The sequence below is a fragment of the Mixophyes fleayi genome, chromosome 1, assembly GCF_038048845.1.
Source record: "Mixophyes fleayi isolate aMixFle1 chromosome 1, aMixFle1.hap1, whole genome shotgun sequence".
Lineage (NCBI taxonomy): Eukaryota > Metazoa > Chordata > Amphibia > Anura > Limnodynastidae > Mixophyes > Mixophyes fleayi.
In genome coordinates this window covers 85,127,042-85,152,226 of record NC_134402.1, presented here as the reverse complement: position 1 = coordinate 85,152,226, position 25,185 = coordinate 85,127,042, and the positions used below count along the sequence as shown (strand labels likewise).

Below are 25,185 nucleotides of genomic sequence, written 5' to 3'. Positions count from 1 at the left end.
CATTCACATCTCCTAAATATTACTTTTCACCTCTCTGTTTCATTATGGTAGCAAAATACTCACAAGTCCAGTCCTTTAAAAGTAATTTGCTTCTGAGTGAGATATTGTATCTGACATATAAATTCAGCCTCAAAAAGATTCTTATTGGAAGTACACCTGCAAATCTCACTTCTTGGCATGAAGTTAAGAAATAAACTTATTAAGCATTTAAACCTGCCATAGACACTGTACTATCAGGAATGAACATTACAACGTATAAGTATTTGTATTTTGTACAACTTAAAGGGGAGAGAGGGGGCACCTGGATTTGAACCAGGGACCTCACGATCTGCAGTCGAATGCTCTACCACTGAGCTATACCCCCAGAAGGCATTTACTGTTGTCTTACTAGTACACATTTTTATTCTTACGGGTGAATCAGCTGTGTTTATACACTAACATCTCTCTATTGTATTAGCTGGAATATTTTATTTTGTCCATTGAACCATAATTCCATGTGCAGTATATGTTCTACATGTATTCTACTACTGACCTACCATTACAAGGGGATTTCACACTTATCTTCATTCACATCTCCTAAATATTACTTTTCACCTCTCTGTTTCATTATGGTAGCAAAATACTCACAAGTCCAGTCTTTTAAAAGTAATTTGCTTCTGAGTGAGACATTGTACCTGACATATAAATTCAGCCTCAAAATCTATAATATTTATACTTAAAAGTTAATAATAACAATAATAATTATGGGTAACTTCCCTTCTCTTTTCCTATTTTACTATATTAAACAACCAAGAATAATGTTACGACTGATCACAACTTCATGAAAAGAGCCACTGATTCTTATTGGAGGTACACCTGCAAATCTCACTTCTTGGCATGAAGTTAAGAAATAAACTTATTAAGCATTTAAACCTGCCATAGACACTGTATTATCAGGAATGAACATTACAACGTATAAGTACTTTTCCTTGAGTTGCCTATATAGCTGAAATTGTAACACATAATTGAATATCCTTATACAACTAAAAGGGGAGACAGGGGGCACCCGGATTTGAACCAGGGACCTCTCGATCTGCAGTCGAATGCTCTACCACTGAGCTATACCCCCAGAAGGCATTTACTGCTGACTTACTAGTGCACATTTTTATTCTTACGGGTGAATCAGCTGTGTTTCTACACTAACATCTCTCTATTGTATTAGCTGGAATATTTTCTTTTGTCCATTGAACCATAATTGCATGTGCAGTTTATGTTCTACATGTATTCTACTACTGACCTACCATTACAAGGGGATTTCACACTTATCTTCATTCACATCTCCTAAATATTACTTTTCACCTCTCTGTTTCATTATGGTAGCAAAATACTCACAAGTCCAGTCCTTTAAAAGTAATTTGCTTCTGAGAGAGATATTGTACCTGACATATAAATTCAGCCTCAAAATGATTCTTATTGGAAGTACACCTGCAAATCTCACTTCTTGGCATGAAGTTAAGAAATAAACTTATTAAGCATTTAAACCTGCCATAGACACTGTACTATCAGGAATGAACATTACAACGTATAATTACTTGTATTTTGTACTTTTCTTTGAGTTGCCTATATAGCTGAAATTGTAACACATAATTGAATATCCTTATACAACTAAAAGGGGAGACAGGGGGCACCTGGATTTGAATCAGGGACCTCTCGATCTGCAGTCGAATGCTCTACCACTGAGCTATACCCCCAGAAGGCATTTACTGCTGACTTACTAGTGCACATTTTTATTCTTATGGGTGAATCAGCTGTGTTTGTACACTAACATCTCTCTATTGTATTAGCTGGAATATTTTCTTTTGTCCATTGAACCATAATTGCATGTGCAGTATTTTTTCTACATGTATTCTACTACTGACCTACCATTACAAGGGGATTTCACACTTATCTTCATTCACATCTCCTAAATATTACTTTTCACCTCTCTGTTTCATTATGGTAGCAAAATACTCACAAGTCCAGTCCTTTAAAAGTAATTTGCTTCTGAGTGAGATATTGTACCTTACATAAAAATTCAGCCTCAAAATGATTCTTATTGGAAGTACACCTGCAAATCTCACTTCTTGGCATGAAGTTAAGAAATAAACTTATTAAGCATTTAAACCTGCCATAGACACTGTACTATCAGGAATGAACATTACAACGTATAAGTACTTGTATTTTGTACTTTTCTTTGAGTTGCCTATATAGCTGAAATTGTAACACATAATTGAATATCCTTATACAACTAAAAGGGGAGACAGGGGGCACCTGGATTTGAATCAGGGAACTCTCGATCTGCAGTCGAATGCTCTACCACTGAGCTATACCCCCAGAAGGCATTTACTGCTGACTTACTAGTGCACATTTTTATTCTTACGGGTGAATCAGCTGTGTTTGTACACTAACATCTCTCTATTGTATTAGCTGGAATATTTTCTTTTGTCCATTGAACCATAATTGCATGTGCAGTTTATGTTCTACATGTATTCTACTACTGACCTACCATTACAAGGGGATTTCACACTTATCTTCATTCACATCTCCTAAATATTACTTTTCACCTCTCTGTTTCATTATGGTAGCAAAATACTCACAAGTCCAGTCCTTTAAAAGTAATTTGCTTCTGAGTGAGATATTGTACCTGACATATAAATTCAGCCTCAAAATGATTCTTATTGGAAGTACACCTGCAAATCTCACTTCTTGGCATGAAGTTAAGAAATAAACTTATTAAGCATTTAAACCTGCCATAGACACTGTACTATCAGGAATGAACATTACAACGTATAAGTATTTGTATTTTGTACAACTAAAAGGGGAGAGAGGGGGCACCTGGATTTGAACCAGGGACCTCTTGATCTGCAGTCGAATGCTCTACCACTGAGCTATACCCCCAGAAGGCATTTACTGTTGACTTACTAGTACACATTTTTATTCTTACGGGTGAATCAGCTGTGTTTATACACTAACATCTCTCTGTTGTATTAGCTGGAATATTTTATTTTGTCCATTGAACCATAATTGCATGTGCAGTATATGTTCTACATGTATTCTACTACTGACCTACCATTACAAGGGGATTTCACACTTATCTACATTCACATCTCCTAAATATTACTTTTCACCTCTCTGTTTCATTATGGTAGCAAAATACTCACCAGTCCAGTCCTTTAAAAGTAATTTGCTTCTGAGTCAGACATTGTACCTGACATGTAAATTCAGCCTCAAAATCTATAATATTTATACTTAAAAGTTAATAATAACAATAATAAATATGGGTAACTTCCATTCTCTTTTCCTATTTTACTATATTAAACAACCAAGAATAATGTTACGACTGATCACAACTTCATGAAAAGAGCCACTGATTCTTATTGGAGGTACACCTGCAAATCTCAATTCTTGGCATGAAGTTAAGAAATAAACTTATTAAGCATTTAAACCTGCCAAAGACACTGTACTATCAGGAATGAACATTACAACGTATAAGTACTTGTATTTTGTACTTTTCCTTGAGTTGCCTATATAGCTGAAATTGTAATACATAATTGAATATCCTTATACAACTAAAAGAGGAGACAGGGGGCACCTGGATTTGAATCAGGGACCTCTTGATCTGCAGTCGAATGCTCTACCACTGAGCTATACCCCCAGAAGGCATTTACTGCTGACTTACTAGTGCACATTTTTATTATTACAGGTGAATCAGCTGTGTTTGTACACTAACATCTCTCTATTGTATTAGCTGGAATATTTTCTTTTGTCCATTGAACCATAATTGCATGTGCAGTATATGTTCTACATGTATTCTACTACTGACCTACCATTACAAGGGGATTTCACACTTATCTTCATTCACATCTCCTAAATATTACTTTTCACCTCTCTGTTTCATTATGGCAGCAAAATACTCACAAGTCCAGTCCTTTAAAAGTAATTTGCTTCTGAGTGAGATATTGTACCTTACATAAAAATTCAGCCTCAAAATGATTCTTATTGGAAGTACACCTGCAAATCTCACTTCTTGGCATGAAGTTAAGAAATAAACTTATTAAGCATTTAAACCTGCCATAGACACTGTACTATCAGGAATGAACATTACAACGTATAAGCACTTGTATTTTGTACTTTTCTTTGAGTTTCCTATATAGCTGAAATTGTAACACATAATTGAATATCCTTATACAACTAAAAGGGGAGACAGGGGGCACCTGGATTTGAATCAGGGACCTCTCGATCTGCAGTCGAATGCTCTACCACTGAGCTATACCCCCAGAAGGCATTTACTGCTGACTTACTAGTGCACATTTTTATTCTTACGGGTGAATCAGCTGTGTTTGTACACTAACATCTCTCTATTGTATTAACTGGAATATTTTCTTTTGTCCATTGAACCATAACTGCATGTGCAGTACATGTTCTACATGTATTCTACTACTGACCTACCATTACAAGGGGATTTCACACTTATCTTCATTCACATCTCCTAAATATTACTTTTCACCTCTCTGTTTCATTATGGTAGCAAAATACTCACAAGTCCAGTCCTTTAAATGTAATTTGCTTCTGAGTGAGACATTGTACCTGACATATAAATTCAGCCTCAAAATCTATAATATTTATACTTAAAAGTTAATAATAACAATAATAATTATGGGTAACTTCCCCTCTCTTTTCCTATTTTACTATATTAAACAACCAAGAATAATGTTACGACTGATCACAACTTCATGCAAAGAGCCACTGATTCTTATTGGAGGTACACCTGTAAATCTCACTTCTTTGCATGAAGTTAAGAAATAAACTTATTAAGCATTTAAACCTGACATAGACACTGTACGATCAGGAATGAACATTACAACGTATAAGTATTTGTATTTTGTACTTTTCTTTGAGTTGCCTATATAGCTGAAATTGTAACACATAATTGAATATCCTTATACAACTAAAAGGGGAGACAGGGGGCACCTGGATTTGAATCAGGGACCTCTCGATCTGCAGTCGAATGCTCTACCACTGAGCTATACCCCCAGAAGGCATTTACTGCTGACTTACTAGTGCACATTTTTATTATTACAGGTGAATCAGCTGTGTTTGTACACTAACATCTCTCTATTGTATTAGCTGGAATATTTTATTTTGTCCATTGAACCATAATTGCATGTGCAGTATATGTTCTACATGTATTCTACTACTGACCTACCATTACAAGGGGATTTCACACTTATCTTCATTCACATCTCCTAAATATTACTTTTCACCTCTCTGTTTCATTATGGTAGCAAAATACTCACAAGTCCAGTCCTTTAAAAGTAATTTGCTTCTGAGTGAGATATTGTACCTTACATAAAAATTCAGCCTCAAAATGATTCTTATTGGAAGTACACCTGCAAATCTCACTTCTTGGCATGAAGTTAAGAAATAAACTTATTAAGCATTTAAACCTGCCATAGACACTGTACTATCAGGAATGAACATTACAACGTATAAGTATTCCTATTTTGTACAACTAAAAGGGGAGACAGGGGGCACCTGGATTTGAATCAGGGACCTCTCGATCTGCAGTTTAATGCTCTACCACTGAGGTATACCCCCAGAAGGCATTTACTGCTGACTTACTAGTGCACATTTTTATTATTACAGGTGAATCAGCTGTGTTTGTACACTAACATCTCTCTATTGTATTAGCTGGAATATTTTATTTTGTCCATTGAACCATAATTGCATGTGCAGTATTTTTTCTACATGTATTCTACTACTGACCTACCATTACAAGGGGATTTCACACTTATCTTCATTCACATCTCCTAAATATTACTTTTCACCTCTCTGTTTCATTATGGTAGCAAAATACTCACAAGTCCAGTCCTTTAAAAGTAATTTGCTTCTGAGTGAGATATTGTACCTTACATAAAAATTCAGCCTCAAAATGATTCTTATTGGAAGTACACCTGCAAATCTCACTTCTTGGCATGAAGTTAAGAAATAAACTTATTAAGCATTTAAACCTGCCATAGACACTGTACTATCAGTAATGAACATTACAACGTATAAGCACTTGTATTTTGTACTTTTCTTTGAGTTTCCTATATAGCTGAAATTGTAACACATAATTGAATATCCTTATACAACTAAAAGGGGAGACAGGGGGCACCTGGATTTGAATCAGGTACCTCTCGATCTGCAGTCGAATGCTCTACCACTGAGCTATACCCCCAGAAGGCATTTACTGCTGACTTACTAGTGCACATTTTTATTCTTACGGGTGAATCAGCTGTGTTTGTACACTAACATCTCTCTATTGTATTAGCTGGAATATTTTCTTTTGTCCATTGAACCATAATTGCATGTGCAGTATATGTTCTACATGTATTCTACTACTGACCTACCATTACAAGGGGATTTCACACTTATCTTCATTCACATCTCCTAAATATTACTTTTCACCTCTCTGTTTCATTATGGTAGCAAAATACTCACAAGTCCAGTCCTTTAAAAGTAATTTGCTTCTGAGTGAGATATTGTACCTGACATATAAATTCAGCCTCAAAATGATTCTTATTGGAAGTACACCTGCAAATCTCACTTCTTGGCATGAAGTTAAGAAATAAACTTATTAAGCATTTAAACCTGCCATAGACACTGTACTATCAGGAATGAATATTACAACGTATAAGTATTTGTATTTTGTACAACTAAAAGGGGAGAGAGGGGGCACCCGGATTTGAACCAGGGACCACTTGATCTGCAGTCGAATGCTCTACCACTGAGCTATACCCCCAGAAGGCATTTTCTGTTGACTTACTAGTACACATTTTTATTCTTACGGGTGAATCAGCTGTGTTTATACACTAACATCTCTCTATTGTATTAGCTGGAATATTTTCTTTTGTCCATTGAACCATAATTCCATGTGCAGTATATGTTCTACATGTATTCTACTACTGACCTACCATTACAAGGGGATTTCACACTTATCTACATTCACATCTCCTAAATATTACTTTTCACCTCTCTGTTTCATTATGGTAGCAAAATACTCACAAGTCCAGTCCTTTAAAAGTAATTTGCTTCTGAGTGAGACATTGTACCTGACATATAAATTCAGCCTCAAAATCTATAATATTTATACTTAAAAGTTAATAATAACAATAATAATTATGGGTAACTTCCATTCTCTTTTCCTATTTTACTATATTAAACAACCAAGAATAATGTTACGACTGATCACAACTTCATGAAAAGAGCCACTGATTCTTATTGGAGGTACACCTGCAAATCTCAATTCTTGGCATGAAGTTAAGAAATAAACTTTTTAAGCATTTAAACCTGCCATAGACACTGTACTATCAGGAATGAACATTACAACGTATAAGTACTTGTATTTTGTACTTTTCCTTGAGTTGCCTATATAGCTGAAATTGTAACACATAATTGAATATCCTTATACAACTAAAAGGGGAGACAGGGGGCACCTGGATTTGAATCACGGACCTCTCGATCTGCAGTCGAATGCTCTACCACTGAGCTATACCCCCAGAAGGCATTTACTGCTGACTTACTAGTGCACATTTTTATTATTACAGGTGAATCAGCTGTGTTTGTACACTAACATCTCTCTATTGTATTAGCTGGAATATTTTATTTTGTCCATTGAACCATAATTGCATGTGCAGCATATGTTCTACATGTATTCTACTACTGACCTACCATTACAAGGGGATTTCACACTTATCTTCATTCACATCTCCTAAATATTACTTTTCACCTCTCTGTTTCATTATGGTAGCAAAATACTCACAAGTCCAGTCCTTTAAAAGTAATTTGCTTCTGAGTGAGATATTGTACCTTACATAAAAATTCAGCCTCAAAATGATTCTTATTGGAAGTACACCTGCAAATCTCACTTCTTGGCATGAAGTTAAGAAATAAACTTATTAAGCATTTAAACCTGCCATAGACACTGTACTATCAGGAATGAACATTACAACGTATAAGTATTCCTATTTTGTACAACTAAAAGGGGAGACAGGGGGCACCTGGATTTGAATCAGGGACCTCTCGATCTGCAGTTGAATGCTCTACCACTGAGCTATACCCCCAGAAGGCATTTACTGCTGACTTACTAGTGCACATTTTTATTATTACAGGTGAATCAGCTGTGTTTGTACACTAACATCTCTCTATTGTATTAGCTGGAATATTTTATTTTGTCCATTGAACCATAATTGCATGTGCAGTATTTTTTCTACATGTATTCTACTACTGACCTACCATTACAAGGGGATTTCACACTTATCTTCATTCACATCTCCTAAATATTACTTTTCACCTCTCTGTTTCATTATGGTAGCAAAATACTCACAAGTCCAGTCCTTTAAAAGTAATTTGCTTCTGAGTGAGATATTGTACCTTACATAAAAATTCAGCCTCAAAATGATTCTTATTGGAAGTACACCTGCAAATCTCACTTCTTGGCATGAAGTTAAGAAATAAACTTATTAAGCATTTAAACCTGCCATAGACACTGTACTATCAGTAATGAACATTACAACGTATAAGCACTTGTATTTTGTACTTTTCCTTGAGTTGCCTATATAGCTGAAATTGTAATACATAATTGAATATCCTTATACAACTAAAAGGGGAGACAGGGGGCACCTGGATTTGAATCAGGGACCTCTCGATCTGCAGTCGAATGCTCTACCACTGAGCTATACCCCCAGAAGGCATTTACTGCTGACTTACTAGTGCACATTTTTATTATTACAGGTGAATCAGCTGTGTTTGTACACTAACATCTCTCTATTGTATTAGCTGGAATATTTTATTTTGTCCATTGAACCATAATTGCATGTGCAGTATATGTTCTACATGTATTCTACTACTGACCTACCATTACAAGGGGATTTCACACTTATCTTCATTCACATCTCCTAAATATTACTTTTCACCTCTCTGTTTCATTATGGTAGCAAAATACTCACAAGTCCAGTCCTTTAAAAGTAATTTGCTTCTGAGTGAGATATTGTACCTTACATAAAAATTCAGCCTCAAAATGATTCTTATTGGAAGTACACCTGCAAATCTCACTTCTTGGCATGAAGTTAAGAAATAAACTTATTAAGCATTTAAACCTGCCATAGACACTGTACTATCAGTAATGAACATTACAACGTATAAGCACTTGTATTTTGTACTTTTCTTTGAGTTTCCTATATAGCTGAAATTGTAACACATAATTGAATATCCTTATACAACTAAAAGGGGAGACAGGGGGCACCTGGATTTGAATCAGGAACCTCTCGATCTGCAGTCGAATGCTCTAACACTGAGCTATACCTCCAGAAGGCATTTACTGCTGACTTACTAGTGCACATTTTTATTCTTACGGGTGAATCAGCTCTGTTTGTACACTAACATCTCTCTATTGTATTAGCTGGAATATTTTCTTTTGTCCATTGAACCATAATTGCATGTGCAGTATATGTTCTACATGTATTCTACTACTGACCTACCATTACAAGGGGATTTCACACTTATCTTCATTCACATCTCCTAAATATTACTTTTTACCTCTCTGTTTCATAATGGTAGCAAAATACTCACAAGTCCAGTCCTTTAAAAGTAATTTGCTTCTGAGTGAGATATTGTACCTGACATATAAATTCAGCCTCAAAATGATTCTTATTGGAAGTACACCTGCAAATCTCACTTCTTGGCATGAAGTTAAGAAATAAACTTATTAAGCATTTAAACCTGCCATAGACACTGTACTATCAGGAATGAATATTACAACGTATAAGTATTTGTATTTTGTACAACTAAAAGGGGAGAGAGGGGGCACCCGGATTTGAACCAGGGACCTCTCGATCTGCAGTCGAACGCTCTACCACTGAGCTATACCCCCAGAAGGCATTTTCTGTTGACTTACTAGTACACATTTTTATTCTTACGGGTGAATCAGCTGTGTTTGTACACTAACATCTCTCTATTGTATTAACTGGAATATTTTCTTTTGTCCATTGAACCATAACTGCATGTGCAGTACATGTTCTACATGTATTCTACTACTGACCTACCATTACAAGGGGATTTCACACTTATCTTCATTCACATCTCCTAAATATTACTTTTCACCTCTCTGTTTCATTATGGTAGCAAAATACTCACAAGTCCAGTCCTTTAAAAGTAATTTGCTTCTGAGTGAGACATTGTACCTGACATATAAATTCAGCCTCAAAATCTATAATATTTATACTTAAAAGTTAATAATAACAATAATAATTATGGGTAACTTCCCCTCTCTTTTCCTATTTTACTATATTAAACAACCAAGAATAATGTTACGACTGATCACAACTTCATGAAAAGAGCCACTGATTCTTATTGGAGGTACACCTGCAAATCTCACTTCTTGGCATGAAGTTAAGAAATAAACTTATTAAGCATTTAAACCTGCCATAGACACTGTACTATCAGGAATGAACATTACAACGTATAAGTATTTGTATTTTGTACTTTTCTTTGAGTTGCCTATATAGCTGAAATTGTAACACATAATTGAATATCCTTATACAACTAAAAGGGGAGACAGGGGGCACCTGGATTTGAATCAGGGACCTCTCGATCTGCAGTTGAATGCTCTACCACTGAGCTATACCCCCAGAAGGCATTTACTGCTGACTTACTAGTGCACATTTTTATTATTACAGGTGAATCAGCTGTGTTTGTACACTAACATCTCTATTGTATTAGCTGGAATATTTTATTTTGTCCATTGAACCATAATTGCATGTGCAGTATATGTTCTACATGTATTCTACTACTGACCTACCATTACAAGGGGATTTCACACTTATCTTCATTCACATCTCCTAAATATTACTTTTCACCTCTCTGTTTCATTATGGTAGCAAAATACTCACAAGTCCAGTCCTTTAAAAGTAATTTGCTTCTGAGTGAGATATTGTACCTTACATAAAAATTCAGCCTCAAAATGATTCTTTTTGGAAGTACACCTGCAAATCTCACTTCTTGGCATGACGTTAAGAAATAAACTTATTAAGCATTTAAACCTGCCATAGACACTGTACTATCAGGAATGAACATTACAACGTATAAGTATTTCTATTTTGTACAACTAAAAGGGGAGACAGGGGGCACCTGGATTTGAATCAGGGACCTCTCGATCTGCAGTCGAATGCTCTACCACTGAGCTATACCCCCAGAAGGCATTTACTGCTGACTTACTAGTGCACATTTTTATTCTTACGGGTGAATCAGCTGTGTTTGTACACTAACATCTCTCTATTGTATTAGCTGGAATATTTTCTTTTGTCCATTGAACCATAATTGCATGTGCAGTTTATGTTCTACATGTATTCTACTACTGACCTACCATTACAAGGGGATTTCACACTTATCTACATTCACATCTCCTAAATATTACTTTTCACCTCTCTGTTTCATTATGGTAGCAAAATACTCACCAGTCCAGTCCTTTAAAAGTAATTTGCTTCTGAGTGAGACATTGTACCTGACATGTAAATTCAGCCTCAAAATCTATAATATTTATACTTAAAAGTTAATAATAACAATAATAAATATGGGTAACTTCCATTCTCTTTTCCTATTTTACTATATTAAACAACCAAGAATAATGTTACGACTGATCACAACTTCATGAAAAGAGCCACTGATTCTTATTGGAGGTACACCTGCAAATCTCACTTCTTGGCATGAAGTTAAGAAATAAACTTATTAAGCATTTAAACCTGCCATAGACACTGTACTATCAGGAATGAACATTACAACTAAAAGGGGAGACAGGGGGCACCCGGATTTGAACCAGGGACCTCTCGATCTGCAGTCGAATGCTCTACCACTGAGCTATACCCCCAGAAGGCATTTACTGCTGACTTACTAGTGCACATTTTTTTTCTTACGGGTGAATCAGCTGTGTTTGTACACTAACATCTCTCTATTGTATTAGCTGGAATATTTTCTTTTGTCCATTGAACCATAATTGCATGTGCAGTATTTTTTCTACATGTATTCTACTACTGACCTACCATTACAAGGGGATTTCACACTTATCTTCATTCACATCTCCTAAATATTACTTTTCACCTCTCTGTTTCATTATGGTAGCAAAATACTCACAAGTCCAGTCCTTTAAAAGTAATTTGCTTCTGAGTGAGATATTGTACCTTACATAAAAATTCAGCCTCAAAATGATTCTTTTTGGAAGTACACCTGCAAATCTCACTTCTTGGCATGACGTTAAGAAATAAACTTATTAAGCATTTAAACCTGCCATAGACACTGTACTATCAGGAATGAACATTACAACGTATAAGTACTTGTATTTTGTACTTTTCTTTGAGTTGCCTATATAGCTGAAATTGTAACACATAATTGAATATCCTTATACAACTAAAAGGGGAGACAGGGGGCACCTGGATTTGAATCAGGGACCTCTCGATCTGCAGTCGAATGCTCTACCACTGAGCTATACCCCCAGAAGGCATTTACTGCTGACTTACTAGTGCACATTTTTATTCTTACGGGTGAATAAGCTGTGTTTGTACACTAACATCTCTCTATTGTATTAGCTGGAATATTTTCTTTTGTCCATTGAACCATAATTGCATGTGCAGTTTATGTTCTACATGTATTCTACTACTGACCTACCATTACAAGGGGATTTCACACTTATCTTCATTCACATCTCCTAAATATTACTTTTCACCTCTCTGTTTCATTATGGTAGCAAAATACTCACAAGTCCAGTCCTTTAAAAGTAATTTGCTTCTGAGAGAGATATTGTACCTGACATATAAATTCAGCCTCAAAATGATTCTTATTGGAAGTACACCTGCAAATCTCACTTCTTGGCATGAAGTTAAGAAATAAACTTATTAAGCATTTAAACCTGCCATAGACACTGTACTATCAGGAATGAACATTACAATGTATAAGTACTTGTATTTTGTACTTTTCCTTGAGTTGCCTATATAGCTGAAATTGTAATACATAATTGAATATCCTTATACAACTAAAAGTGGAGACAGGGGGCACCTGGATTTGAATCAGGGACCTCTCGATCTGCAGTCGAATGCTCTACCACTGAGCTATACCCCCAGAAGGCATTTACTGCTGACTTACTAGTGCACATTTTTATTCTTACGGGTGAATCAGCTGTGTTTGTACACTAACATCTCTCTATTGTATTAGCTGGAATATTTTCTTTTGTCCATTGAACCATAATTGCATGTGCAGTATTTTTTCTACATGTATTCTACTACTGACCTACCATTACAAGGGGATTTCACACTTATCTTCATTCACATCTCCTAAATATTACTTTTCACCTCTCTGTTTCATTATGGTAGCAAAATACTCACAAGTCCAGTCCTTTAAAAGTAATTTGCTTCTGAGTGAGATATTGTACCTTACATAAAAATTCAGCCTCAAAATGATTCTTATTGGAAGTACACCTGCAAATCTCACTTCTTGGCATGAAGTTAAGAAATAAACTTATTAAGCATTTAAACCTGCCATAGACACTGTACTATCAGGAATGAACATTACAACGTATAAGTACTTGTATTTTGTACTTTTCTTTGAGTTGCCTATATAGCTGAAATTGTAACACATAATTGAATATCCTTATACAACTAAAAGGGGAGACAGGGGGCACCTGGATTTGAATCAGGGACCTCTCGATCTGCAGTCGAATGCTCTACCACTGAGCTATACCCCCAGAAGGCATTTACTGCTGACTTACTAGTGCACATTTTTATTCTTACGGGTGAATCAGCTGTGTTTGTACACTAACATCTCTCTATTGTATTAGCTGGAATATTTTCTTTTTTCCATTGAACCATAACTGCATGTGCAGTACATGTTCTACATGTATTCTACTACTGACCTACCATTACAAGGGGATTTCACACTTATCTGCATTCACATCTCCTAAATATTACTTTTCACCTCTCTGTTTCATTATGGTAGCAAAATAGTCACAAGTCCAGTCCTTTAAAAGTAATTTGCTTCTGAGTGAGACATTGTACCTGACATATAAATTCAGCCTCAAAATCTATAATATTTATACTTAAAAGTTAATAATAACAATAATAATTATGGGTAACTTCCCTTCTCTTTTCCTATTTTACTATATTAAACAACCAAGAATAATGTTACGACTGATCACAACTTCATGAAAAGAGCCACTGATTCTTATTGGAGGTACACCTGCAAATCTCACTTCTTGGCATGAAGTTAAGAAATAAACTTATTAAGCATTTAAACCTGCTATAGACACTGTACTATCAGGAATGAACATTACAACGTATAAGTACTTGTATTTTGTACTTTTCCTTGAGTTGCCTATATAGCTGAAATTGTAACACATAATTGAATATCCTTATACAACTAAAAGGGGAGACAGTGGGCACCCAGATTTGAACCAGGGACCTCTCGATCTGCAGTTGAATGCTCTACCACTGAGCTATACCCCCAGAAGGCATTTACTGCTGACTTACTAGTGCACATTTTTATTCTTACGGGTGAATCAGCTGTGTTTGTACACTAACATCTCTCTATTGTATTAGCTGGAATATTTTCTTTTGTCCATTGAACCATAATTGCATGTGCAGTATTTTTTCTACATGTATTCTACTACTGACCTACCATTACAAGGGGATTTCACACTTATCTTCATTCACATCTCCTAAATATTACTTTTCACCTCTCTGTTTCATTATGGTAGCAAAATACTCACAAGTCCACTCCTTTAAAAGTAATTTGCTTCTGAGTGAGATATTGTACCTTACATAAAAATTCAGCCTCAAAATGATTCTTTTTGGAAGTACACCTGCAAATCTCACTTCTTGGCATGACGTTAAGAAATAAACTTATTAAGCATTTAAACCTGCCATAGACACTGTACTATCAGGAATGAACATTACAACGTATAAGTACTTGTATTTTGTACTTTTCTTTGAGTTGCCTATATAGCTGAAATTGTAACACATAATTGAATATCCTTATACAACTAAAAGGGGAGACAGGGGGCACCTGGATTTGAATCAGGGACCTCTCGATCTGCAGTCGAATGCTCTACCACTGAGCTATACCCCCAGAAGGCATTTACTGCTGACTTACTAGTGCACATTTTTATTCTTACGGGTGAATCAGCTGTGTTTGTACACTAACATCTCTCTATTGTATTAGCTGGAATATTTTCTTTTGTCCATTGAACCATAATTGCATGTGCAGTTTATGTTCTACATGTATTCTACTACTGACCTACCATTACAAGGGGATTTCACACTTATCTTCATTCACATCTCCTAAATATTACTTTTCACCTCTCTGTTTCATTATGGTAGCAAAATACTCACAAGTCCAGTCCTTTAAAAGTAATTTGCTTCTGAGAGAGATATTGTACCTGACATATAAATTCAGCCTCAAAATGATTCTTATTGGAAGTACACCTGCAAATCTCACTTCTTGGCATGAAGTTAAGAAATAAACTTATTAAGCATTTAAACCTGCCATAGACACTGTACTATCAGGAATGAACATTACAATGTATAAGTACTTGTATTTTGTACTTTTCCTTGAGTTGCCTATATAGCTGAAATTGTAATACATAATTGAATATCCTTATACAACTAAAAGGGGAGACAGGGGGCACCTGGATTTGAATCAGGGACCTCTCGATCTGCAGTCGAATGCTCTACCACTGAGCTATACCCCCAGAAGGCATTTACTGCTGACTTACTAGTGCACATTTTTATTCTTACGGGTGAATCAGCTGTGTTTGTACACTAACATATCTCTATTGTATTAGCTGGAATATTTTCTTTTGTCCATTGAACCATAATTGCATGTGCAGTATTTTTTCTACATGTATTCTACTACTGACCTACCATTACAAGGGGATTTCACACTTATCTTCATTCACATCTCCTAAATATTACTTTTCACCTCTCTGTTTCATTATGGTAGCAAAATACTCACAAGTCCAGTCCTTTAAAAGTAATTTGCTTCTGAGTGAGATATTGTACCTTACATAAAAATTCAGCCTCAAAATGATTCTTATTGGAAGTACACCTGCAAATCTCACTTCTTGGCATGAAGTTAAGAAATAAACTTATTAAGCATTTAAACCTGCCATAGACACTGTACTATCAGGAATGAACATTACAACGTATAAGTACTTGTATTTTGTACTTTTCTTTGAGCTGCCTATATAGCTGAAATTGTAACACATAATTGAATATCCTTATACAACTAAAAGGGGAGACAGGGGGCACCTGGATTTGAATCAGGGACCTCTCGATCTGCAGTCAAATGCTCTACCACTGAGCTATACCCCCAGAATGCATTTACTGCTGACTTACTAGTGCACATTTTTATTCTTACGGGTGAATCAGCTGTGTTTGTACACTAACATCTCTCTATTGTATTAGCTGGAATATTTTCTTTTTTCCATTGAACCATAACTGCATGTGCAGTACATGTTCTACATGTATTCTACTACTGACCTACCATTACAAGGGGATTTCACACTTATCTTCATTCACATCTCCTAAATATTACTTTTCACCTCTCTGTTTCATTATGGTAGCAAAATAGTCACAAGTCCAGTCCTTTAAAAGTAATTTGCTTCTGAGTGAGACATTGTACCTGACATATAAATTCAGCCTCAAAATCTATAATATTTATACTTAAAAGTTAATAATAACAATAATAATTATGGGTAACTTCCCTTCTCTTTTCCTATTTTACTATATTAAACAACCAAGAATAATGTTACGACTGATCACAACTTCATGAAAAGAGCCACTGATTCTTATTGGAGGTACACCTGCAAATCTCACTTCTTGGCATGAAGTTAAGAAATAAACTTATTAAGCATTTAAACCTGCTATAGACACTGTACTATCAGGAATGAACATTACAACGTATAAGTACTTGTATTTTGTACTTTTCCTTGAGTTGCCTATATAGCTGAAATTGTAACACATAATTGAATATCCTTATACAACTAAAAGGGGAGACAGTGGGCACCCAGATTTGAACCAGGGACCTCTCGATCTGCAGTTGAATGCTCTACCACTGAGCTATACCCCCAGAAGGCATTTACTGCTGACTTACTAGTGCACATTTTTATTCTTACGGGTGAATCAGCTGTGTTTGTACACTAACATCTCTCTATTGTATTAGCTGGAATATTTTCTTTTGTCCATTGAACCATAATTGCATGTGCAGTATTTTTTCTACATGTATTCTACTACTGACCTACCATTACAAGGGGATTTCACACTTATCTTCATTCACATCTCCTAAATATTACTTTTCACCTCTCTGTTTCATTATGGTAGCAAAATACTCACAAGTCCAGTCCTTTAAAAGTAATTTGCTTCTGAGTGAGATATTGTACCTTACATAAAAATTCAGCCTCAAAATGATTCTTATTGGAAGTACACCTGCAAATCTCACTTCTTGGCATGAAGTTAAGAAATAAACTTATTAAGCATTTAAACCTGCCATAGACACTGTACTATCAGGAATGAACATTACAACGTATAAGTACTTGTATTTTGTACTTTTCTTTGAGTTGCCTATATAGCTGAAATTGTAACACATAATTGAATATCCTTATACAACTAAAAGGGGAGACAGGGGGCACCTGGATTTGAATCAGGGACCTCTCAATCTGCAGTCGAATGCTCTACCACTGAGCTATACCCCCAGAAGGCATTTACTGCTGACTTACTAGTGCACATTTTTATTCTTACGGGTGAATCAGCTGTGTTTGTACACTAACATCTCTCTATTGTATTAGCTGGAATATTTTCTTTTGTCCATTGAACCATAATTGCATGTGCAGTTTATGTTCTACATGTATTCTACTACTGACCTACCATTACATGGGGATTTCACACTTATCTTCATTCACATCTCCTAAATATTACTTTTCACCTCTCTGTTTCATTATGGTAGCAAAATACTCACAAGTCCAGTCCTTTAAAAGTAATTTGCTTCTGAGTGAGATATTGTACCTGACATATAAATTCAGCCTCAAAATGATTCTTATTGGAAGTACACCTGCAAATCTCACTTCTTGGCATGAAGTTAAGAAATAAACTTATTAAGCATTTAAACCTGCCATAGACACTGTACTATCAGTAATGAACATTACAACGTATAAGTATTTGTATTTTGTACAACTAAAAGGGGAGAGAGGGGGCACCTGGATTTGAACCAGGGACCTCTCGATCTGCAGTCGAATGCTCTACCACTGAGCTATACCCCCAGAAGGCATTTACTGTTGACTTACTAGTACACATTTTTATTCTTACGGGTGAATCAGCTGTGTTTATACACTAACATCTCTCTATTGTATTAGCTGGAATATTTTCTTTTGTCCATTGAACCATAATTCCATGTGCAGTATATGTTCTACATATATTCTACTACTGACCTACCATTACAAGGGGATTTCACACTTATCTTCATTCACATCTCCTAAATATTACTTTTCACCTCTCTGTTTCATTATGGTAGCAAAATACTCACAAGTCCAGTCCTTTAAAAGTAATTTGCTTCTGAGTGAGACATTGTACCTGACATATAAATTCAGCCTCAAAATCTATAATATTTATACTTAAAAGTTAATAATAACAATAATAATTATGGGTAACTTCCCTTCTCTTTTCCTATTTTACTATATTAAACAACCAAGAATAATGTTACGACTGATCACAACTTCATGAAAAGAGCCACTGATTCTTATTGGAGGTACACCTGCAAATCTCACTTCTTGGCATGAAGTTAAGAAATAAACTTATTAAGCCCTTTAAAAGTAGTTTGCTTCTGAGTGAGATATTGTACCTTACATATAAATTCAGCCTCAAAATGATTCTTATTGGAAGTACACCTGCAAATCTCACTTCTTGGCATGAAGTTAAGAAATAAACTTATTAAGCATTTAAACCTGCCATAGACACTGTACTATCAGGAATGAACATTATAACGTATAAGTACTTGTATTTTGTACTTTTCCTTCAGTTGCCTATATAGCTGAAATTGTAACACATAATTGAATATCCTTATACAACTAAAAGGGGAGACAGGGGGCACCTGGATTTGAACCAGGGACCTCTTGATCTGCAGTCGAATGCTCTACCACTGAGCTATACCCCCAGAAGGCATTTACTGCTGACTTACTAGTGCACATTTTTATTCTTACGGGTGAATCAGCTGTGTTTGTACACTAACATCTCTCTATTGTATTAGCTGGAATATTTTCTTTTGTCCATTGAACCATAATTGCATGTGCAGTATATGTTCTACATGTATTCTACTACTGACCTACCATTACAAGGGGATTTCACACTTATCTTCATTCACATCTCCTAAATATTACTTTTCACCTCTCTGTTTCATTATGGTAGCAAAATACTCACAAGTCTAGTCCTTTAAAAGTAATTTGCTTCTGAGTGAGATATTGTACCTGACATATAAATTCAGCCTCAAAATCTATAATATTTATACTTAAAAGTTAATAATAACAATAATAATTATGGGTAACTTCCCTTCTCTTTTCCTATTTCACTATATTAAACAACCAAGAATAATGTTACGACTGATCACAACTTCATGAAAAGAGCCACTAATTCTTATTGGAGGTACACCTGCAAATCTCACTTCTTGGCATTAAGTTAAGAAATAAACTTATTAAGCCCTTTAAAAGTAGTTTGCTTCTGAGTGAGATATTGTACCTTACATATAAATTCAGCCTCAAAATGATTCTTATTGGAAGTACACCTGCAAATCTCAATTCTTGGCATGAAGTTAAGAAATAAACTTATTAAGCATTTAAACCTGCCATAGACACTGTACTATCAGGAATGAACATTATAACGTATAAGTACTTGTATTTTGTACTTTTCCTTGAGTTGCTTATATAGCTGAAATTGTAACACATAATTGAATATCCTTATACAACTGAAAGGGGAGACAGGGGGCACCCGGATTTGAACCAAGGACCTCTCGATCTGCAGTCGAATGATCTACCACTGAGCTATACCCCCAGAAGGCATTTACTGCTGACTTACTAGTGCACATTTTTATTCTTACGGGTGAATCAGCTGTGTTTGTACACTAACATCTCTCTATTGTATTAGCTGGAATATTTTCTTTTGTCCATTGAACCATAATTGCATGTGCAGTTTATGTTCTACATGTATTCTACTACTGACCTACCATTACAAGGGGATTTCACACTTATCTTCATTCACATCTCCTAAATATTACTTTTCACCTCTCTGTTTCATTATGGTAGCAAAATACTCACAAGTCCAGTCCTTTAAAAGTAATTTGCTTCTGAGAGAGATATTGTACCTGACATATAAATTCAGCCTCAAAATGATTCTTATTGGAAGTACACCTGCAAATCTCACTTCTTGGCATGAAGTTAAGAAATAAACTTATTAAGCATTTAAACCTGCCATAGACACTGTACTATCAGGAATGAACATTACAATGTATAAGTACTTGTATTTTGTACTTTTCCTTGAGTTGCCTATATAGCTGAAATTGTAATACATAATTGAATATCCTTATACAACTAAAAGGGGAGACAGGGGGCACCTGGATTTGAATCAGGGACCTCTCGATCTGCAGTCGAATGCTCTACCACTGAGCTATACCCCCAGAAGGCATTTACTGCTGACTTACTAGTGCACATTTTTATTCTTACGGGTGAATCAGCTGTGTTTGTACACTAACATATCTCTATTGTATTAGCTGGAATATTTTCTTTTGTCCATTGAACCATAATTGCATGTGCAGTATTTTTTCTACATGTATTCTACTACTGACCTACCATTACAAGGGGATTTCACACTTATCTTCATTCACATCTCCTAAATATTACTTTTCACCTCTCTGTTTCATTATGGTAGCAAAATACTCACAAGTCCAGTCCTTTAAAAGTAATTTGCTTCTGAGTGAGATATTGTACCTTACATAAAAATTCAGCCTCAAAATGATTCTTATTGGAAGTACACCTGCAAATCTCACTTCTTGGCATGAAGTTAAGAAATAAACTTATTAAGCATTTAAACCTGCCATAGACACTGTACTATCAGGAATGAACATTACAACGTATAAGTACTTGTATTTTGTACTTTTCTTTGAGCTGCCTATATAGCTGAAATTGTAACACATAATTGAATATCCTTATACAACTAAAAGGGGAGACAGGGGGCACCTGGATTTGAATCAGGGACCTCTCGATCTGCAGTCAAATGCTCTACCACTGAGCTATACCCCCAGAATGCATTTACTGCTGACTTACTAGTGCACATTTTTATTCTTACGGGTGAATCAGCTGTGTTTGTACACTAACATCTCTCTATTGTATTAGCTGGAATATTTTCTTTTTTCCATTGAACCATAACTGCATGTGCAGTACATGTTCTACATGTATTCTACTACTGACCTACCATTACAAGGGGATTTCACACTTATCTTCATTCACATCTCCTAAATATTACTTTTCACCTCTCTGTTTCATTATGGTAGCAAAATAGTCACAAGTCCAGTCCTTTAAAAGTAATTTGCTTCTGAGTGAGACATTGTACCTGACATATAAATTCAGCCTCAAAATCTATAATATTTATACTTAAAAGTTAATAATAACAATAATAATTATGGGTAACTTCCCTTCTCTTTTCCTATTTTACTATATTAAACAACCAAGAATAATGTTACGACTGATCACAACTTCATGAAAAGAGCCACTGATTCTTATTGGAGGTACACCTGCAAATCTCACTTCTTGGCATGAAGTTAAGAAATAAACTTATTAAGCATTTAAACCTGCTATAGACACTGTACTATCAGGAATGAACATTACAACGTATAAGTACTTGTATTTTGTACTTTTCCTTGAGTTGCCTATATAGCTGAAATTGTAACACATAATTGAATATCCTTATACAACTAAAAGGGGAGACAGTGGGCACCCAGATTTGAACCAGGGACCTCTCGATCTGCAGTTGAATGCTCTACCACTGAGCTATACCCCCAGAAGGCATTTACTGCTGACTTACTAGTGCACATTTTTATTCTTACGGGTGAATCAGCTGTGTTTGTACACTAACATCTCTCTATTGTATTAGCTGGAATATTTTCTTTTGTCCATTGAACCATAATTGCATGTGCAGTATTTTTTCTACATGTATTCTACTACTGACCTACCATTACAAGGGGATTTCACACTTATCTTCATTCACATCTCCTAAATATTACTTTTCACCTCTCTGTTTCATTATGGTAGCAAAATACTCACAAGTCCAGTCCTTTAAAAGTAATTTGCTTCTGAGTGAGATATTGTACCTTACATAAAAATTCAGCCTCAAAATGATTCTTATTGGAAGTACACCTGCAAATCTCACTTCTTGGCATGAAGTTAAGAAATAAACTTATTAAGCATTTAAACCTGCCATAGACACTGTACTATCAGGAATGAACATTACAACGTATAAGTACTTGTATTTTGTACTTTTCTTTGAGTTGCCTATATAGCTGAAATTGTAACACATAATTGAATATCCTTATACAACTAAAAGGGGAGACAGGGGGCACCTGGATTTGAATCAGGGACCTCTCAATCTGCAGTCGAATGCTCTACCACTGAGCTATACCCCCAGAAGGCATTTACTGCTGACTTACTAGTGCACATTTTTATTCTTACGGGTGAATCAGCTGTGTTTGTACACTAACATCTCTCTATTGTATTAGCTGGAATATTTTCTTTTGTCCATTGAACCATAATTGCATGTGCAGTTTATGTTCTACATGTATTCTACTACTGACCTACCATTACATGGGGATTTCACACTTATCTTCATTCACATCTCCTAAATATTACTTTTCACCTCTCTGTTTCATTATGGTAGCAAAATACTCACAAGTCCAGTCCTTTAAAAGTAATTTGCTTCTGAGTGAGATATTGTACCTGACATATAAATTCAGCCTCAAAATGATTCTTATTGGAAGTACACCTGCAAATCTCACTTCTTGGCATGAAGTTAAGAAATAAACTTATTAAGCATTTAAACCTGCCATAGACACTGTACTATCAGTAATGAACATTACAACGTATAAGTATTTGTATTTTGTACAACTAAAAGGGGAGAGAGGGGGCACCTGGATTTGAACCAGGGACCTCTCGATCTGCAGTCGAATGCTCTACCACTGAGCTATACCCCCAGAAGGCATTTACTGTTGACTTACTAGTACACATTTTTATTCTTACGGGTGAATCAGCTGTGTTTATACACTAACATCTCTCTATTGTATTAGCTGGAATATTTTCTTTTGTCCATTGAACCATAATTCCATGTGCAGTATATGTTCTACATATATTCTACTACTGACCTACCATTACAAGGGGATTTCACACTTATCTTCATTCACATCTCCTAAATATTACTTTTCACCTCTCTGTTTCATTATGGTAGCAAAATACTCACAAGTCCAGTCCTTTAAAAGTAATTTGCTTCTGAGTGAGACATTGTACCTGACATATAAATTCAGCCTCAAAATCTATAATATTTATACTTAAAAGTTAATAATAACAATAATAATTATGGGTAACTTCCCTTCTCTTTTCCTATTTTACTATATTAAACAACCAAGAATAATGTTACGACTGATCACAACTTCATGAAAAGAGCCACTGATTCTTATTGGAGGTACACCTGCAAATCTCACTTCTTGGCATGAAGTTAAGAAATAAACTTATTAAGCCCTTTAAAAGTAGTTTGCTTCTGAGTGAGATATTGTACCTTACATATAAATTCAGCCTCAAAATGATTCTTATTGGAAGTACACCTGCAAATCTCACTTCTTGGCATGAAGTTAAGAAATAAACTTATTAAGCATTTAAACCTGCCATAGACACTGTACTATCAGGAATGAACATTATAACGTATAAGTACTTGTATTTTGTACTTTTCCTTCAGTTGCCTATATAGCTGAAATTGTAACACATAATTGAATATCCTTATACAACTAAAAGGGGAGACAGGGGGCACCTGGATTTGAACCAGGGACCTCTTGATCTGCAGTCGAATGCTCTACCACTGAGCTATACCCCCAGAAGGCATTTACTGCTGACTTACTAGTGCACATTTTTATTCTTACGGGTGAATCAGCTGTGTTTGTACACTAACATCTCTCTATTGTATTAGCTGGAATATTTTCTTTTGTCCATTGAACCATAATTGCATGTGCAGTATATGTTCTACATGTATTCTACTACTGACCTACCATTACAAGGGGATTTCACACTTATCTTCATTCACATCTCCTAAATATTACTTTTCACCTCTCTGTTTCATTATGGTAGCAAAATACTCACAAGTCTAGTCCTTTAAAAGTAATTTGCTTCTGAGTGAGATATTGTACCTGACATATAAATTCAGCCTCAAAATCTATAATATTTATACTTAAAAGTTAATAATAACAATAATAATTATGGGTAACTTCCCTTCTCTTTTCCTATTTCACTATATTAAACAACCAAGAATAATGTTACGACTGATCACAACTTCATGAAAAGAGCCACTAATTCTTATTGGAGGTACACCTGCAAATCTCACTTCTTGGCATTAAGTTAAGAAATAAACTTATTAAGCCCTTTAAAAGTAGTTTGCTTCTGAGTGAGATATTGTACCTTACATATAAATTCAGCCTCAAAATGATTCTTATTGGAAGTACACCTGCAAATCTCAATTCTTGGCATGAAGTTAAGAAATAAACTTATTAAGCATTTAAACCTGCCATAGACACTGTACTATCAGGAATGAACATTATAACGTATAAGTACTTGTATTTTGTACTTTTCCTTGAGTTGCTTATATAGCTGAAATTGTAACACATAATTGAATATCCTTATACAACTGAAAGGGGAGACAGGGGGCACCCGGATTTGAACCAAGGACCTCTCGATCTGCAGTCGAATGATCTACCACTGAGCTATACCCCCAGAAGGCATTTACTGCTGACTTACTAGTGCACATTTTTATTCTTACGGGTGAATCAGCTGTGTTTGTACACTAACATCTCTCT

At 35.3% G+C, this 25,185-nt stretch overlaps 21 non-coding genes across 21 annotated transcripts; all 21 read right to left on the bottom strand.

The window, feature by feature from the left end:
* Window positions 1–292: 292 nt before the first annotated feature.
* TRNAC-GCA (transfer RNA cysteine (anticodon GCA)) lies at window positions 293–364 on the bottom strand. The gene has a single exon. It is a non-coding gene; the product is annotated as a tRNA-Cys (tRNA).
* A 672-nt stretch (window positions 365–1,036) lies between these two features.
* Window positions 1,037–1,108, bottom strand: TRNAC-GCA (transfer RNA cysteine (anticodon GCA)). Its single transcript has one exon. It is a non-coding gene; the product is annotated as a tRNA-Cys (tRNA).
* A 550-nt stretch (window positions 1,109–1,658) lies between these two features.
* TRNAC-GCA (transfer RNA cysteine (anticodon GCA)) lies at window positions 1,659–1,730 on the bottom strand. The gene has a single exon. It is a non-coding gene; the product is annotated as a tRNA-Cys (tRNA).
* Window positions 1,731–2,844: 1,114 nt separating this feature from the next.
* Window positions 2,845–2,916, bottom strand: TRNAC-GCA (transfer RNA cysteine (anticodon GCA)). Its single transcript has one exon. It is a non-coding gene; the product is annotated as a tRNA-Cys (tRNA).
* A 1,307-nt stretch (window positions 2,917–4,223) lies between these two features.
* On the bottom strand, window positions 4,224–4,295 carry TRNAC-GCA (transfer RNA cysteine (anticodon GCA)). The gene has a single exon. It is a non-coding gene; the product is annotated as a tRNA-Cys (tRNA).
* A 685-nt stretch (window positions 4,296–4,980) lies between these two features.
* On the bottom strand, window positions 4,981–5,052 carry TRNAC-GCA (transfer RNA cysteine (anticodon GCA)). Its single transcript has one exon. It is a non-coding gene; the product is annotated as a tRNA-Cys (tRNA).
* Window positions 5,053–6,730: 1,678 nt separating this feature from the next.
* On the bottom strand, window positions 6,731–6,802 carry TRNAC-GCA (transfer RNA cysteine (anticodon GCA)). Its single transcript has one exon. It is a non-coding gene; the product is annotated as a tRNA-Cys (tRNA).
* A 1,871-nt stretch (window positions 6,803–8,673) lies between these two features.
* On the bottom strand, window positions 8,674–8,745 carry TRNAC-GCA (transfer RNA cysteine (anticodon GCA)). The gene has a single exon. It is a non-coding gene; the product is annotated as a tRNA-Cys (tRNA).
* A 1,114-nt stretch (window positions 8,746–9,859) lies between these two features.
* On the bottom strand, window positions 9,860–9,931 carry TRNAC-GCA (transfer RNA cysteine (anticodon GCA)). The gene has a single exon. It is a non-coding gene; the product is annotated as a tRNA-Cys (tRNA).
* A 1,247-nt stretch (window positions 9,932–11,178) lies between these two features.
* Window positions 11,179–11,250, bottom strand: TRNAC-GCA (transfer RNA cysteine (anticodon GCA)). The gene has a single exon. It is a non-coding gene; the product is annotated as a tRNA-Cys (tRNA).
* A 601-nt stretch (window positions 11,251–11,851) lies between these two features.
* Window positions 11,852–11,923, bottom strand: TRNAC-GCA (transfer RNA cysteine (anticodon GCA)). Its single transcript has one exon. It is a non-coding gene; the product is annotated as a tRNA-Cys (tRNA).
* A 550-nt stretch (window positions 11,924–12,473) lies between these two features.
* On the bottom strand, window positions 12,474–12,545 carry TRNAC-GCA (transfer RNA cysteine (anticodon GCA)). Its single transcript has one exon. It is a non-coding gene; the product is annotated as a tRNA-Cys (tRNA).
* A 550-nt stretch (window positions 12,546–13,095) lies between these two features.
* Window positions 13,096–13,167, bottom strand: TRNAC-GCA (transfer RNA cysteine (anticodon GCA)). Its single transcript has one exon. It is a non-coding gene; the product is annotated as a tRNA-Cys (tRNA).
* A 550-nt stretch (window positions 13,168–13,717) lies between these two features.
* On the bottom strand, window positions 13,718–13,789 carry TRNAC-GCA (transfer RNA cysteine (anticodon GCA)). The gene has a single exon. It is a non-coding gene; the product is annotated as a tRNA-Cys (tRNA).
* A 1,307-nt stretch (window positions 13,790–15,096) lies between these two features.
* On the bottom strand, window positions 15,097–15,168 carry TRNAC-GCA (transfer RNA cysteine (anticodon GCA)). The gene has a single exon. It is a non-coding gene; the product is annotated as a tRNA-Cys (tRNA).
* Window positions 15,169–15,718: 550 nt separating this feature from the next.
* Window positions 15,719–15,790, bottom strand: TRNAC-GCA (transfer RNA cysteine (anticodon GCA)). Its single transcript has one exon. It is a non-coding gene; the product is annotated as a tRNA-Cys (tRNA).
* A 2,493-nt stretch (window positions 15,791–18,283) lies between these two features.
* On the bottom strand, window positions 18,284–18,355 carry TRNAC-GCA (transfer RNA cysteine (anticodon GCA)). The gene has a single exon. It is a non-coding gene; the product is annotated as a tRNA-Cys (tRNA).
* An 818-nt stretch (window positions 18,356–19,173) lies between these two features.
* On the bottom strand, window positions 19,174–19,245 carry TRNAC-GCA (transfer RNA cysteine (anticodon GCA)). Its single transcript has one exon. It is a non-coding gene; the product is annotated as a tRNA-Cys (tRNA).
* A 1,440-nt stretch (window positions 19,246–20,685) lies between these two features.
* TRNAC-GCA (transfer RNA cysteine (anticodon GCA)) lies at window positions 20,686–20,757 on the bottom strand. The gene has a single exon. It is a non-coding gene; the product is annotated as a tRNA-Cys (tRNA).
* A 2,493-nt stretch (window positions 20,758–23,250) lies between these two features.
* Window positions 23,251–23,322, bottom strand: TRNAC-GCA (transfer RNA cysteine (anticodon GCA)). Its single transcript has one exon. It is a non-coding gene; the product is annotated as a tRNA-Cys (tRNA).
* Window positions 23,323–24,140: 818 nt separating this feature from the next.
* TRNAC-GCA (transfer RNA cysteine (anticodon GCA)) lies at window positions 24,141–24,212 on the bottom strand. Its single transcript has one exon. It is a non-coding gene; the product is annotated as a tRNA-Cys (tRNA).
* Window positions 24,213–25,185: the final 973 nt, after the last annotated feature.